This window comes from Amblyomma mixtum, chromosome 6, assembly GCF_055824585.1.
Source record: "Amblyomma mixtum isolate Tamu chromosome 6, ASM5582458v1, whole genome shotgun sequence".
Lineage (NCBI taxonomy): Eukaryota > Metazoa > Arthropoda > Arachnida > Ixodida > Ixodidae > Amblyomma > Amblyomma mixtum.
This window is the reverse complement of record NC_143017.1, coordinates 142,762,674-142,776,111: the sequence shown is the minus strand read 5'-3', so window position 1 is coordinate 142,776,111 and position 13,438 is coordinate 142,762,674.

Here is a 13,438-nt window from a genome sequence, read left to right as displayed (position 1 = left end):
CCGACTCGAGCATGCAAGTCCAAGTGCGCACTGCGGAGTGTTGCCGTTGAATGCGGCTGGCCTCAGCGGCGGCCCGCACCGGCAGCTTTTCCGGCTTCATCCCCTTTGATCTGGATTCGACCCCCCACACTGCGGAGTCAGGATGGTGGTGCTTATTGGCTTCGCATTATACAGCGCGAAGTGCAGGACCCTGAGGGGCAGGGCGCTTTCTTCTACGGTCCGGAGCACGTCGTAATGCTTGCGCAGCAGCCGTGTGTCTGTTATCGCAGGTTTTCCTGTGGCATCTGCCAATTGCTTTTCCAGGAATGGAAAGGCGCGGTAACTGCGTCACTTCTCTGTCGATACCATACTCAGTGACGGAGTAAAGGGAGGGATGGAAGAGGGTGTGACAGGGAGAAGAGAGAAAGAGGCGCCGTGGTGGAGGACATCAGGACTATTCCGACTATCAGGAATCGCCTAGACGGCCAGCACATGGCGCTATGAGCCTGCATATCCTATGCCTTGAAAGACTGGTGCGCGCATATGTATTATTCTTATCTTGTGGCTTTCAGCTACTAGGTCGGAATATCCGGGCCGGAACCCGGCCGCGGCGGCCGCGTTTTGAAGCAGGCGAAACTAAAAAGTAGTCCATGCGCTGTGCGATGTCAGGGCGTGTTTAAGAACCCCGGGTGGGCAAAATTATTCCGGAGCCCTCTATTAAGGCACTTGTTGTTCTCTTTATTCTTGCTTTCCCTCGTCCATACGTTCCTCCAGGGCGCTTATGACGGGTAAAATCGAGGAGTGCGACAGATACTGCGTTTTTCATTTCGTAATTGTTTGATTTCTTTGAGCCACTGAGAGCTGCCGCCATAAGAATCACAATAAAATAGGGCTGTCTGACAGCTTGAAGACAGAAACCGAAAAAAAAAACAGTAATTCCACAAGTAAATAATTCATTTCGGCAGCAGCATCTTATAGCGCCTCCCTGTAAGTGTGACGCTGCTCAGCACCTCCACACATTAGGTTTTACGAATAACCCTGACAGTGCATTGATGCCTCTGGTGTGGAAAGCAAAGAATATAGCAGTGCTGTGTAGCAACGAGCTTGAGGTTTATGTTTATGGCGTTTAACACCCTAAAGTCTTTCAGGCTACAAGGAATGCCGTAGTGGTCGGCTCCGAATATTTCCCACCACCTGGTGATCTTTAACGTGCACTGACATAGCACAGTACAGACGTCTGTAGCATTTGGCTTCCATCAAAATGCGACCGCCGCGGCTATGATCGAACCCGCGTATTTCAGGTCAGTAGCCGAGCACAGTTGCCACTGAGCGACCGCTGCAGGGCGGGGTTGTTTGAGTAACTGTTCCTATAAATCACGGGAGAGGTACCATTGCTCCAACTTGATTATGCGAAAGTTGACATGCAAATATACCGACTTCGCTCTCTGGTAGGCGCAGAAGATCAGCGCAGTGGCATGTAGGCTTCGCAAAGAATGTTATCTCCATTCCCCTTTTCAGTGTGAAGCCGCCGCGGTGGCTCAGCGGTTATGGCACTCGGCGGCTGACCCGAAAGAGGCGGGTTCGATTCCGGCCGCGGCGGTCGAATTTCGATGGAGGCGAATTGCTCGACACCCGTGTACTGTACGATGTCGGTACACGTTAAAGAACCCCAGGAGGTCGAAATCATCCGGAGCTCTCCACTACTGCGTCCCTTATAGCCTGAGTCGCTTTGGGACGTCAAACCCCATAAACCAAACTAAACCAAACGAAACACTTTCATTGTCTCTATAGCAGCAAAGCCCCCTGTTAGTTTATTCAAGTAGTTTGCGGGCGGATTCTGTGTAGCAGGAAGAACTAGATATGTATAATACCTTTTATGGGTGAAAGTTATATGAAGAAGCACCATATCAAGTGAATACTTCCTCCCGAAAATGTCAGCGAGTGGAGTGAAAATTTTGCATGAGGCGTCCGCGAGTAATGACTTTGTTTACCGTGGGCAATTCCCACTACTGGTTACTGTACGATTCGAACATTCTGTGGCTCGATATTTTTAGCTACTAACCACATGGTTTTGTCGCTATGACTGACACGATCATCTTCTTCACACGATGGCATGAGTTTGATCCGGGCCACGGAAGTCGAATTGCCACGAAATCAAACTGTAAATAATCCCTGTTCTGAGAGTCGGTGTGCGTGAACGAAACTCAAGTGGTCTAAATCTAGAGACCTTCCCTTCAGCGCGGTGCTTTGCCTGCAGGTCACCTTCGGCATGTAAAACCCTTTATTTATTTATTTTTTACTTGGCAAGAATAAAATCAGCGAGTCCCATCCAGCGCGTCGTCGCATTCTACAGCTTCAAAATAATGCAGGAAATACGCGACGCCTGACAAAACAGGTTTAAGAAGAATACGCTACTGTTGAATTTAATTCCATTTTTTTGCTTAATGTACACTTTCGGCACGCGCATTCATTCCACAATTTCATGCAATGAAAAAAAAAAAAATTCGGTAGGGTCGCAGTAGCCATGCGAGGTTCGTAAATGCCAAGGATGCCGAGGATGGTCACCCTCTCTAAACGTCCGCAGGCTTCTTGACCAATGCTGTGTTTCTGCTATTTGGTTTTCCAAGCATGAATGAAAACAACCCTCTTGTAGCTCCTGTAGCGGTACAAACCAAGCGCAGCAATTCATTTCCTGGCAAAGACGCATTCCTAAGCGGAGCAATCATTTGATGCTTCAAGGCAAATGATAAAATGGTCGAGCGTGGCATGCTAGAAGAAGCGTTAGTAGGTTGGGATACGGTCCAAAGGCATTTCCTGCGACCGACCTGCAACTGCAGGTCACCTCGGCAGCTTGCTGTTGCGCAGAACTCCAACGGTTTGCATTAGTATGCGCTGGCTAGATTTGCCGTTGCTCGCTGGCTGGAAGTAGTTTTTGAGGCACGCCTCGAAATGCAAAACCCTTTTTTTTTATATATTCAGGAAACTGAACCTCGAGCCAATAAGGAAGCAGATGCTCGTGAGGATATTGCTTCATCTTTCCAGACCTCGGCCTCTTGGAATCGACGCCACTGCGCTCCAGGAAAGTATGTGGATTCCTAAACAAAAGTTGGGGCCACATCCCGCGCACTCTTCGCACTCCCGCCTCCTTCCCACCCTGGTCGCCAGAGGCCGGCCCGGGCATTCGAGGCGGCCGGAGCGGTGGCGCTGCCCGGCGCGCACACACCAGCGTCGGGCCGAACGGAGCGTCGGTGTGGCCGAGGTTCGCCGCGGGCCCGCCAGGCGGCCACGCGTCGTCGCTGGGAGCACGCAGCGCGCTCATTTGGTGGCTCGGCTGGATACGGTGCGCGCTGCGTTCGGATACCATGCGCCGCCGACGGGACTCGGGGATACCTCTCTGCTGCTGGATCGCGCTGCTCGCCGGCCTCGCCTCGTCCGCATCTTCTTCTCCCGGTGAGGGCGAGGTTGATGTTGTCTCGCCAGCCCCTCTCCCAGGAGAAATCCCGGTGCCCCTGTTGCTTCCGGGGCTTCGCTTCCTGAAGCGCCAGTTTCGAAGTGATTGATTGTCTTTCTTGTTTCCTACGCATAGGCAAGGTCGAAAACTTCCCGCATTGAATGTACGCGCCCTGCATAAAGACAAAAAGCAGAAGAGAGAGAAAAAGAAAGATGTTAATAACGCTCAAATGAAGTTTACGAATAAATGAGAGGACTTTGGATACGCGCTGCATGCTTGCTTGAAAAATTCAGAGAACTTACTTTGTCCCAGAGAAGTTCTAGTTTCAACAATAATATTCGGCGCTTTTTGTTTGTTTCTTTCGCGGATCGCTGAAGTTTTTCGATTGAGTTATAAGGATATAATTGTTGCTGAGTATTATTATGAGTCTTCTTTCCTAATTTAAACCCTGGACCATGGCTCGCTTTATTGCACTAGGCACTGTAACTGTAGGTCATTTTATGTTTTGTAGAAATTTAGAAAAATGATATTTCGAGAAATTTTGCATCGCAAAAACTTTGGTTCCCTTTGCAAGGTAAGGACACGACATACTAACATTGTGTTTTCGCTTTCTATTTGAGCAGTAAAATTCTTAGGTATGACAACTTTCAGACGGCGCGACGCACGAAATATTTTATTCCGAGCTTCCCATTTGTTTTCCAGATGACAAAAAACGACCAAGAAATTAAGATGAATGGACTGAAGCGCGCCGCCTCGAAAACAACTTTCTCCTTGCGTGACTAGTTTTCATTGCTGCCGAGAGTAAGCTGTGAATTTTTTATCTTAATCAATCGCGAAGGAAATTAACTTTATTAACTGTGAGCGATGGACTGTTGTTTCTTTTGCATCCGGAAGTAGCGTGCTTTGCAAGCTCGTCCGCAGCTTGGAGACACATTAATTAGTGTGAGCGTAAAAAAGGTATGTACATTATATACGTCTGTACTCACCCACCTTGGAGCACTGCTATGCTGCTCACTGAAAGGTGCTCTTTGCTACAAGCATTCTTTACATCTAACAAGCCATTAAATACTCCCGCAAAGCGTAATCATTGCGCAATATTACTTTTTGCTGACCTAAAAGATGAAAATAACATGTGCAATTTTCTAGGTGCTGCTGTTTGCTGTTTTTAGGCATGCTGGTAATTTAGCGCTGAGTGTATTTTTCTTGCGCAAAACTTACTCTTATTTCTTCATGACACAAGACAGATGACTGAGTTGTGCCAGATACTCGGTACATAATTTTTACTGTTCAGTATTTACTATGTTCCCGCATGGAGTGGAGTTTCATGTAGGCAAGTTAAGTAAGGAATGTTTGTTTTTGTTCTTGTAATTCCGCTTGGTACTCCTATGAAAAATTGTGAATGCGCGTGGAAGGAAACGGTAATATGAAACGTCTGCTCGAAGAATGAATCCTTTAATGAGTTTTCCTCTAAATTTGTTGTGTTCTTATCGCAGGTTCTTGGCAAATTGTTTGCTCTCGCAGGTTGAGGACTTTTGCGCCAGGAATTGGATTAAAAAACAAAACCTTTATACGCGTTGTTCTGCACTACACGTGCTTGTAATGAATTTTTGTGGTTGTAAATTTGTGTACCCGTTTGTTCTTGCTTTTTAAAGCCACTTTGCTTTATTATCAGTATTATTTTGTTATTCTTTCCCTTGTATTCTGGGGTTTTCGCCATTCTGCTCAGTATTCCTTCGGTAAAATCAGGCTGCGCTTGAATGAAAGGGGAAATGTGTAATGTCTGCTTGTCTAATTTTTCTCGCTCAAAGAATGAATTCCCTCACCAGTGTTTGAGTCAGTTTCCTGCGCTCTTGTGGCAGATATTTGGTGCCTTTTTTGGTCTTGAAGGTTGAGTACTTTGGCGGCACGAATGTGGTTCCAAAACAAATCCTTTCGGCGCGTTTTCCTTGTTTCCATTCGTTTCTAACGCGCTTTCATCGGTTGGAGGTTTGCGGAAAAGTTTGTGTTTGCTTTTAAAGGAACTTTACTTTATTGTGTGACGTAAGGTGAATAAAACAGATGACTTTCATTAGAACGGGCGATTGTTAAGAAATCCTGGTACGAGTCATGGGCTCACAGGAGGTCTATTCTAAAGTAAAGTACAAGAATTCGCCTTTAACCTTGTCAATAAAAGAATGGAATGAGTTTCCCTCCAGTATCGCTACCATAACCCGGTTTTTTTTATTTCAGTCGAAATTGCTAACATATCTGGAATCCCACCGCGTTCAGTAACCAGATTTGCTTTTATATCACTTACTAGCAAACTAGTATGTTCTCTTTCTTTGTTATTTGTGCATTTTTTTGTAACAGTTTTTACGTTGTTATGTTCTTTCTCAACATGATGTATTAACCACCTAAAGTGCTTTTTTGCCTTGGAAAATTGTGCTCTGATTTGTCCCCCCCTATGTAATGCCCCCAGTGGGCCCTTAGGGTATTTGAATAAATAAATAAAAATAAATAAATAAATATGTAATGCACAAGACTCTCCATAGGCCAAGCTGTTCAATTTTAAAAATGGCTCGTGCTGGCTCTAAATACAGCATCGTAAGGCAAGAGTAACGCCCTACGCAGTGTTCACATTCTATCAGTCTGAGAGAAAGTGGTATGCGCAGTATATAGCGCTGTTGTATGCTCTGTAATATTCATCTCGGGCTGACCTTAGTCCCACAACATTGTTTACGTTCCAGTAAAAGGAAGCAGATGCCCTTCTTTTTCGTGTGTTTTTTCACACATAGTTTTGCCGTCTGTCTTTCGCAGCTTCTTTTTTTTCCCCGAGTGCTTCGACGACACTGGACCGTCAATTTAACGGAAAAGCTTTTTTCCTCCGAAATCTTACTTTAACAGTTAACAACTTCAGAAAGCCGCATGCACTAGAATGCATACTCTCAGTGTTGGCTAAAGTGCCAAGGAATCATGAAAAAATTTTCTATCACCTAGTGAAGTACAAATGTTGTATTCAGTTTTAAGAAGCTTTTACTTTGTCTTTAGGAAAATTACTATGTGCGTCAGTGAACTGCAACGCCGAGCCGCAAAATCACTGCTGTTTTATAGCAAGCTGTCGTCAGGGTTCCAGGATCTATTTTAGTAGTATGCGTTGATTTTTTTCTGAGTTCATCAACCGAGGAGTTTTGATGTTATTTAGAAGTACGATTTAAGACAGCTGAGTGGGAAATGACTCTGGCAATGCGCAGTAAAGGTGAACCAAAATTGGCTTCATGTGCCGATATTTGGGTTTGCCTTTCCTATCATCGGCATAGATGCGCTCTACATTGCTAGTTTTCAGGATAAATTTTTCTATGAAATATGATTTTGAGTGAATTTTAGAACATATCTTGATTATCTCCTTACTCCTTTACGAACGTCCTTGGATTCCTGTACAGAAGTAGCGCTCTTTGGAATAGACACTAACCTGAATGGTAATTAATGAGAGCTTTTGCTATCAGCCGTGTTAACTTACTGAAAAATTATACTCATAGCGAAAACGTTTTGTTGGGTTACGCACTTTAAGCGCTTGAAGCGGAATTCAAAATATGAACTGGCTTTCCGTCAGAAATCTATGAGATGAAATAACGTTTTATGTCATATACACTGGCACTTGACGTCAAATACACGAATTTGGTAAAAACTAAGGCGCGCTATTTAGCGGGCATTGTTTCCATGGACACTGTGCAGTATTGTACAAACCACATAAATAAGAATCAATGTGGACAGACATTATTACAGTTTTAGCAATTCACAGCTACTCAAATATTTTCCTGGAAACCGCCCATGGATCACTTCCTTAGCGAAACAGGCTTTCACCTTTGAGAGAAAAACTTTGCTGACAGTATCCGGCCGTACTTTCTTGAAACCTGCACTATTGCTTCCTATATTGTTCGAGCATCGCAGCTCTCTGCGGGCGTAGAATTGCATCTTGCGTCACAAAAGTTGTGATCCAGCAGTCACTACGTTCTATTAAAGCTCCAGTAAGTTACGTCAATATTTCGTCCACGCTCCTACATGAGAGCTGCTTCTGATCAGGTGGGTGCGGCAGCAACCGCTATGAACGCATCTGCGCGCCTGCCCTCCAACTGCTTAGGCCAGCGAAGGGCGGGAGCACCCAGTGTTCGCTGCAGCTACAATAATGCGGCTTTAGAACCTTGCGGTGCCATTTATTAGGACGTGACTTTAGCAACATAGTAAAATTCAACTAATACACACCCCGTGACACTGTACTATTATGCCCAGAAAAAATTGATTAACCAACTTATGTTCGTGGAGCTCGGTAACATGGCTATTGAGTAGCGCGAAGCCTCTGCTTCCTTGGTTTCACTTGGAAGGCATCTTCAGATCATGACGAAAAGAAAATACTGCCATGAGAGTTCATCATCATCAACAACATCATGAGCCTTACTACGCCCACTGCAGGGCAAAGGCCTCTTCTGTGTCTCTCCAATTAACCCTTAACCCTGTACTTTGTCAGCGGCGGCCACAGTATCTCAGCAAACTTCTAGATGCCGTCATTCACTATCTTCGCCGGCTCATCGTCTATATTTGATTAATAAACATTGATCTCATCAGCCCACCTAATTTCCTGGCTCCTGCTACGCTTGCCGTCGCTTAGAATCTACTCCGTTACCCGTAAGGACCATTGGTTATCTTGCCTGCGCATTATATGCCCTGCCAAAGCCCACTTCTTCCTCTTGATTTCAACTAGAATGTCATTAACCCATGACATGATGCCTGAGAGTCAAGGACACTCAACAGTAATACAGAGGCAAGTACGGCACCTAATGCAATCATAGAAAACGATCACATCTTGGCTTATCCTGCAATGCACAAAAGGTCGAGAGGGCATTAAGCAAGAACGCAGTGAAACCTGTACCCGCCGTGGTACCTCACTGGCTTTGGCGTTCGGCCGCTGGTACCAAATAAGGCCACCGGTTCGATCCCGACCGTGTTGGCCGTATTTAAGTGAAGGAGAAATAACAAACGCCCGCGTGCTGCGCGATGACAGCACGCGTTAAAGAACACCAGGTGTTCCATATTATGTATTAAGATAAGATTACTCTATGATCATCAAATCTTGAGCAGCTCAAACTTCTCATGATTCGAGACGCTTAACTGGTGCTGAAGAATTGACCTATTATGCTTGATCACACAGGTCTTCACGAAAAATATGTGCTGAGAAAGATGCTGGTATTTGGGTGGCAGATCGAGTTCTTGCACCGAATAAATATCAAGGGAACAAAGTATTTACTGAAACCAAGAAGACATCCCCTTAAAATCAGCTCTGGTGATGTGCAGTTCTTCACTTAAGACGCGGCGGGGAAATGTCAACCGCGTATTCCTTTGATGTTAGCGTCGTCTCCCTAAAATTGGGTTTGAGAGTCTGGTTTCGTATTTCGTCATTCTTCATTGGGATGTCAGCACGTTCTTATTCGATATTTCAGGTCTTCCTTTTGTTGACTAAATATTTGTTAGATGAAAGATGATTCGCCGAAGCTAACCATTAGTTTGTAATGGTCTCGCTTGTGTGCTTCACGAAAGGTCCATTGGTGGTAAGAGCCATTGTTTTAGATGTGAATGAGAGCTTGTACTGAGTGGTTTTAAGAGTGCGAAGGTTGTATTCGGCGGAACTTTTATTCTACGAATACTTAACTTACCTCGTGTCACTGTCAGGGATCTAGATAAAGAACTGGTTTGGATTAACAGTTTGTTTACCCATAACAAGAAAATCCAAGAAAGCGCTGGTAAACGTTTAGGCATCGTTGACTCCAGAAGCTTATTTCATACTAATCGAGAAAATCTTTGAGGATGTCCCATAATCAAAACTAGAACTGCCTCGATTCTTCAGGGTCCGGTTGCAAATTAAATACTACACGTCTGCCACAATACTGTGTGTTACATCTAAGATGTTATGCAAATTTCTTCGTCATAGAATTGTCAACGATATAGTGCATCAATGCAGCTAAGACGTGGTTTCCTAATAAAGATTAGCTAATTTCTTAACTATTACAGTTAGTCATCATATTTATTGAGAGGCGTGCTACCCACCGTAATTAATATTCATCCCAGTTACCGGAATTTTGAGCACAATGTTATCTGCAGCGCTGTAGCGCAACAAATTCTGTCGGCACTAATTTCTTAACTATTACAGTTAGTCATCATATTTATTGAGAGGCGTGCTACCCACCGTAATTAATATTCAACTCAGTTACCAGAATTTTGAGAACACAGTTATCTACAGCCCTGTAGCGCAACAAATTGTGTTAGCATCACGCTAATATACATGTGCTCACGAAAAGCTTCCATGCAAAATAACTCCTCCAGTGCGCGTAACTCGTCGAAATTAAGCAAAATTTGTTGGCTTCTGTCGTCTTCTTCTTTTCGCCTTTTTTACGCTCGTTAACCACGAATACACTCTTTTGTTTTACTTCACAATGCACTACCGCAAGCTGCAATATTCTTCGCTTTGCAACGCTGGGTCCCTGCTTTGTCACACAAATAAGCGACTATGTTCCTTAGAGAACAACGATTCAATTTTAATCCATGGGCTTCTACACTAAGCCTATGCTCGATACATTTGTCTCAATTTTCTCTTCAAAGCAACAGGTCCAGAGCAGTCGTTAAGCTTGCCCACGTGCATTCATAGAATTGAAGAAAAGAAAAATAGAGTAGACAGCTGTTTACCCGCTCTCGTTTCGATTTTGCAACAGGCGTCTCCAACAGCGTTCCCGCGCGCTTTTCTGGTTCTACTCCCGATGTATGCATGTGGAACCACTGCGCCAAAATGCATTACCCTTTATAAGCAGGCGCATTTGTCTTTGCTGCGGCGTTATTGAATTTGTATGCAGACAAACGCACGCGTTGTTTTCACACGCTGACCCAGTGCTTCTCGGTCCCCATAAGCGAGCATGCTGCACGTGTGTTTGCATGAGTGTGTGAATGCGTGCGTCCGCTTTGTTTTCACTGGTAGCAGCAAAAATTGGTAAGCATTATTAATATGCTCATTTCTCTCAGATTTCCTCCACTGTCTGAAATGTTGGTCATTTGAAATTCAATGTTGTACGTTAACGTTATCAGCTCTGCGTCGCGCTATCCTCTGGCGCAAATACCCGAATGAGAGGACGGTCCCTGCATAGGATAAAGCCAAAAATACCCTAAAAGTCACCTTGCTTCTTTTTGGGGAGGGAGGCTTGGAATGACGCACACGCTGCTAAATGTTTGTACTATTTTGAATATTAGCGTAACTCTTAATAAATTCGCTACCCGGTTGCGCTTTACTTTCTGCTGTTCTAAATTCATATTTAATAATTGAGGTAAAAAACCACCGACACTGCGTTTTTCTTAGTTTTAGTGCCTTGCGCTGATAAAATATTTAATCTAAACGGTGTAATTCATACTAGCAAGGTGAAATATCTACACGACGTATTGAATGTTCGAATTAAGGCAGGCTTTTTGGTGCTCTTGTGGTTCATGGTAGGTAAGGTTCAGTTTGAACAAAACGGCAATTGTAATTAACGGCGTATATATGTGAGCAGTTGCGCAAGCCCAATGTCATGTCCGAAAAATTTATCCGTGTTTTATTACTATTGCTGAAAATTTCTCACTAAACTATGGATTTCTAAACTAAAAGATTTAAGTGGCTGCTTCAATTAAGAGTAAAATTGGCCAATTGCTCATAAAGAAATCGAATCAGCTTATATTTGGAAACTTAAGTAGGCGGATACTTATTTGAGGCTGATTGTTCTGATAAGTGCAGAGTGGTGTTGTTCAAAGATGCAGAGCAAGGTGGTGATAAAAAAATTTGGGAACTCACAGAAAAAGCGTCGACGCACATACTTCTTTCGTTATTTTCAAGACGTGTTTTTGGCTGAAATACTTAATAAGGGAGTAATTACTCATTGGCACCCACCCGAGCGCAGCCATACGGCTACAAAGGAAAGCTATACAGCTTTCTCAGAAACTTCGTAGTTAAAGAAAAATTCGTCCTGGTCCGGGATACTTAACCCACTGAAATACTTAACCCACTGTGGCGTAATACGGTGCGAGCCTCCCAAATATTTCCATGACCGTTGTTATGGTCGCTCAGGCGCTAGGTTTTTAACCATCTGACGTAAGCGCTCGAATCCTGATATAGCTGAGATGAGAGATGCTGGAGATAAATCAGCACTTGATCACTGCGACGATCTTCTGACTCGGGCTATATCTTCGTTCAACTTTTTTTTGCGGGTCTTGTACTTTTTGCGCTTTTCAACGCTCGGTTTCGCCATCGCTTCAAAGTGTGCCCCAGCAACACAGCATCGTTCGTGGTGCCGTGTTTGTTACCAGCATTTACAAGTATGCCATACGGCCTCCATTTTTATGATGACCAAAGGGCACGGTGTGCAGATCGTGTAGGAAGCATAAAAGTAGTTTCAGACAAGCGCTTCTACTGAGTAGAGCCCAAAATGAATGGTTTTCGATGGTTACTTAACAATAGACGGCAAAATGTGCGCAAAAGATAAAATAGCGGAATAAAAGCAAATGTCCCAGCTCTCACTACCAAGTACAGTAGAAGAGCAGGCCGTAATTTGGTTAACGTACTGAAGCTTTATTTATTTAGTAAGGAACCCACAGCGCCGTGGCATTACAGTGGGGGGGGGGGCAATGTACAACAAAGAAGCACACATGACACCTCCGCTCGCAGGCAGAGTTACAAGCATAAAACTTTCACCATGTACATCTCACTTCAAAAGAACACATCACAATCACATCAAATCATTAAAGAACGAAAGAACGCATCATTTGATGTCACACTCACAACATCGCTCGGTAGTCTGTTCCATTCTCTAATGGTTTTCGGAAAGAAAGACATTTTAAACAATTCAGTTTTTGCCGCGAATTCGCACTTTAAAAACATGTTCAACACGGTTGGATCTATAAAAAGGCTCCTGCACATACCTTTCGCGTTCAACCCGAACAGTTGAATAATAAACAGCATGAAACAGCTTCAGACGCAACTTCTTTCGGCGCGTGTCAAGCAATTCCCAGTTGAGTGCATCCTTCGTACGCGATGCACTGTAACGAGCCCCACGTGTGCCAGACACGAAACGAGAGGCAATGTTCTGCACCCTCTCCAACTTATCTTTATCTCTAGCAGTAGGCGGGTCCCAGACAGTGCACGCGTAGTCCAGAACCGACCTGACATAAGTCTTGAATAAAATATCGCGACATGACAGTGGAAAAGTGCTTGCATTTCGGCGAAGAAATCCATATTTCTGCATGCTTTAGCAGAGATATAATCGACGTGACGGCGCCAGCTCAAATCAGGAGTAAAATAAACGCCTAGATATTTAAATTCGAATACCTGTTCTAACATTGTGTTCCTAATAACATATGAATACACATCAGGGTTTTTCTTTCTTGTAAACTTCATATGGACAGTCTTGGACAAATTTAAATTCATATTCCATTTAACGCACCACTCTGAGATTCTGTTCAAATCTTCTTGGAACATTTCCGCATCTCGATCACTAGTGACAACACTATAAAGAACGCAGTCATCCGCAAATAACCGCATTTGAGATACTATTCCGTCACCAATGTCATTCACGTAGAGCAGGAACAATAGTGGTCCTAACACGGAGCCCTGGGGAACACCAGACAACCTGCACTCTTTGAGACTCGGCGCCATTCATAACCACAAACTGCTGCCGTAAACATAGGTAATCTTTTACCCATGATATCACTTGAGGGCTCATATTGTAAAAAGACATTTTTTGAATTAGTAAAGAATGCGTCACGGTATCAAAGGCCTTTTTAAAGTCCAAAAACACGCAGTCCACGCTAAGTCGCCTGTCCAGTGCCTCAGCCAAATCGTGCGCAAATTCAGTCAGCTGCGTAGTACACGATAGGCCCCTTCGAAAACCATGCTGACGAGGATTAAACAATGAATGTGCGTCCATATGTGCTGCTATACTGGTGAACAAAATATGTTCGAGTGTC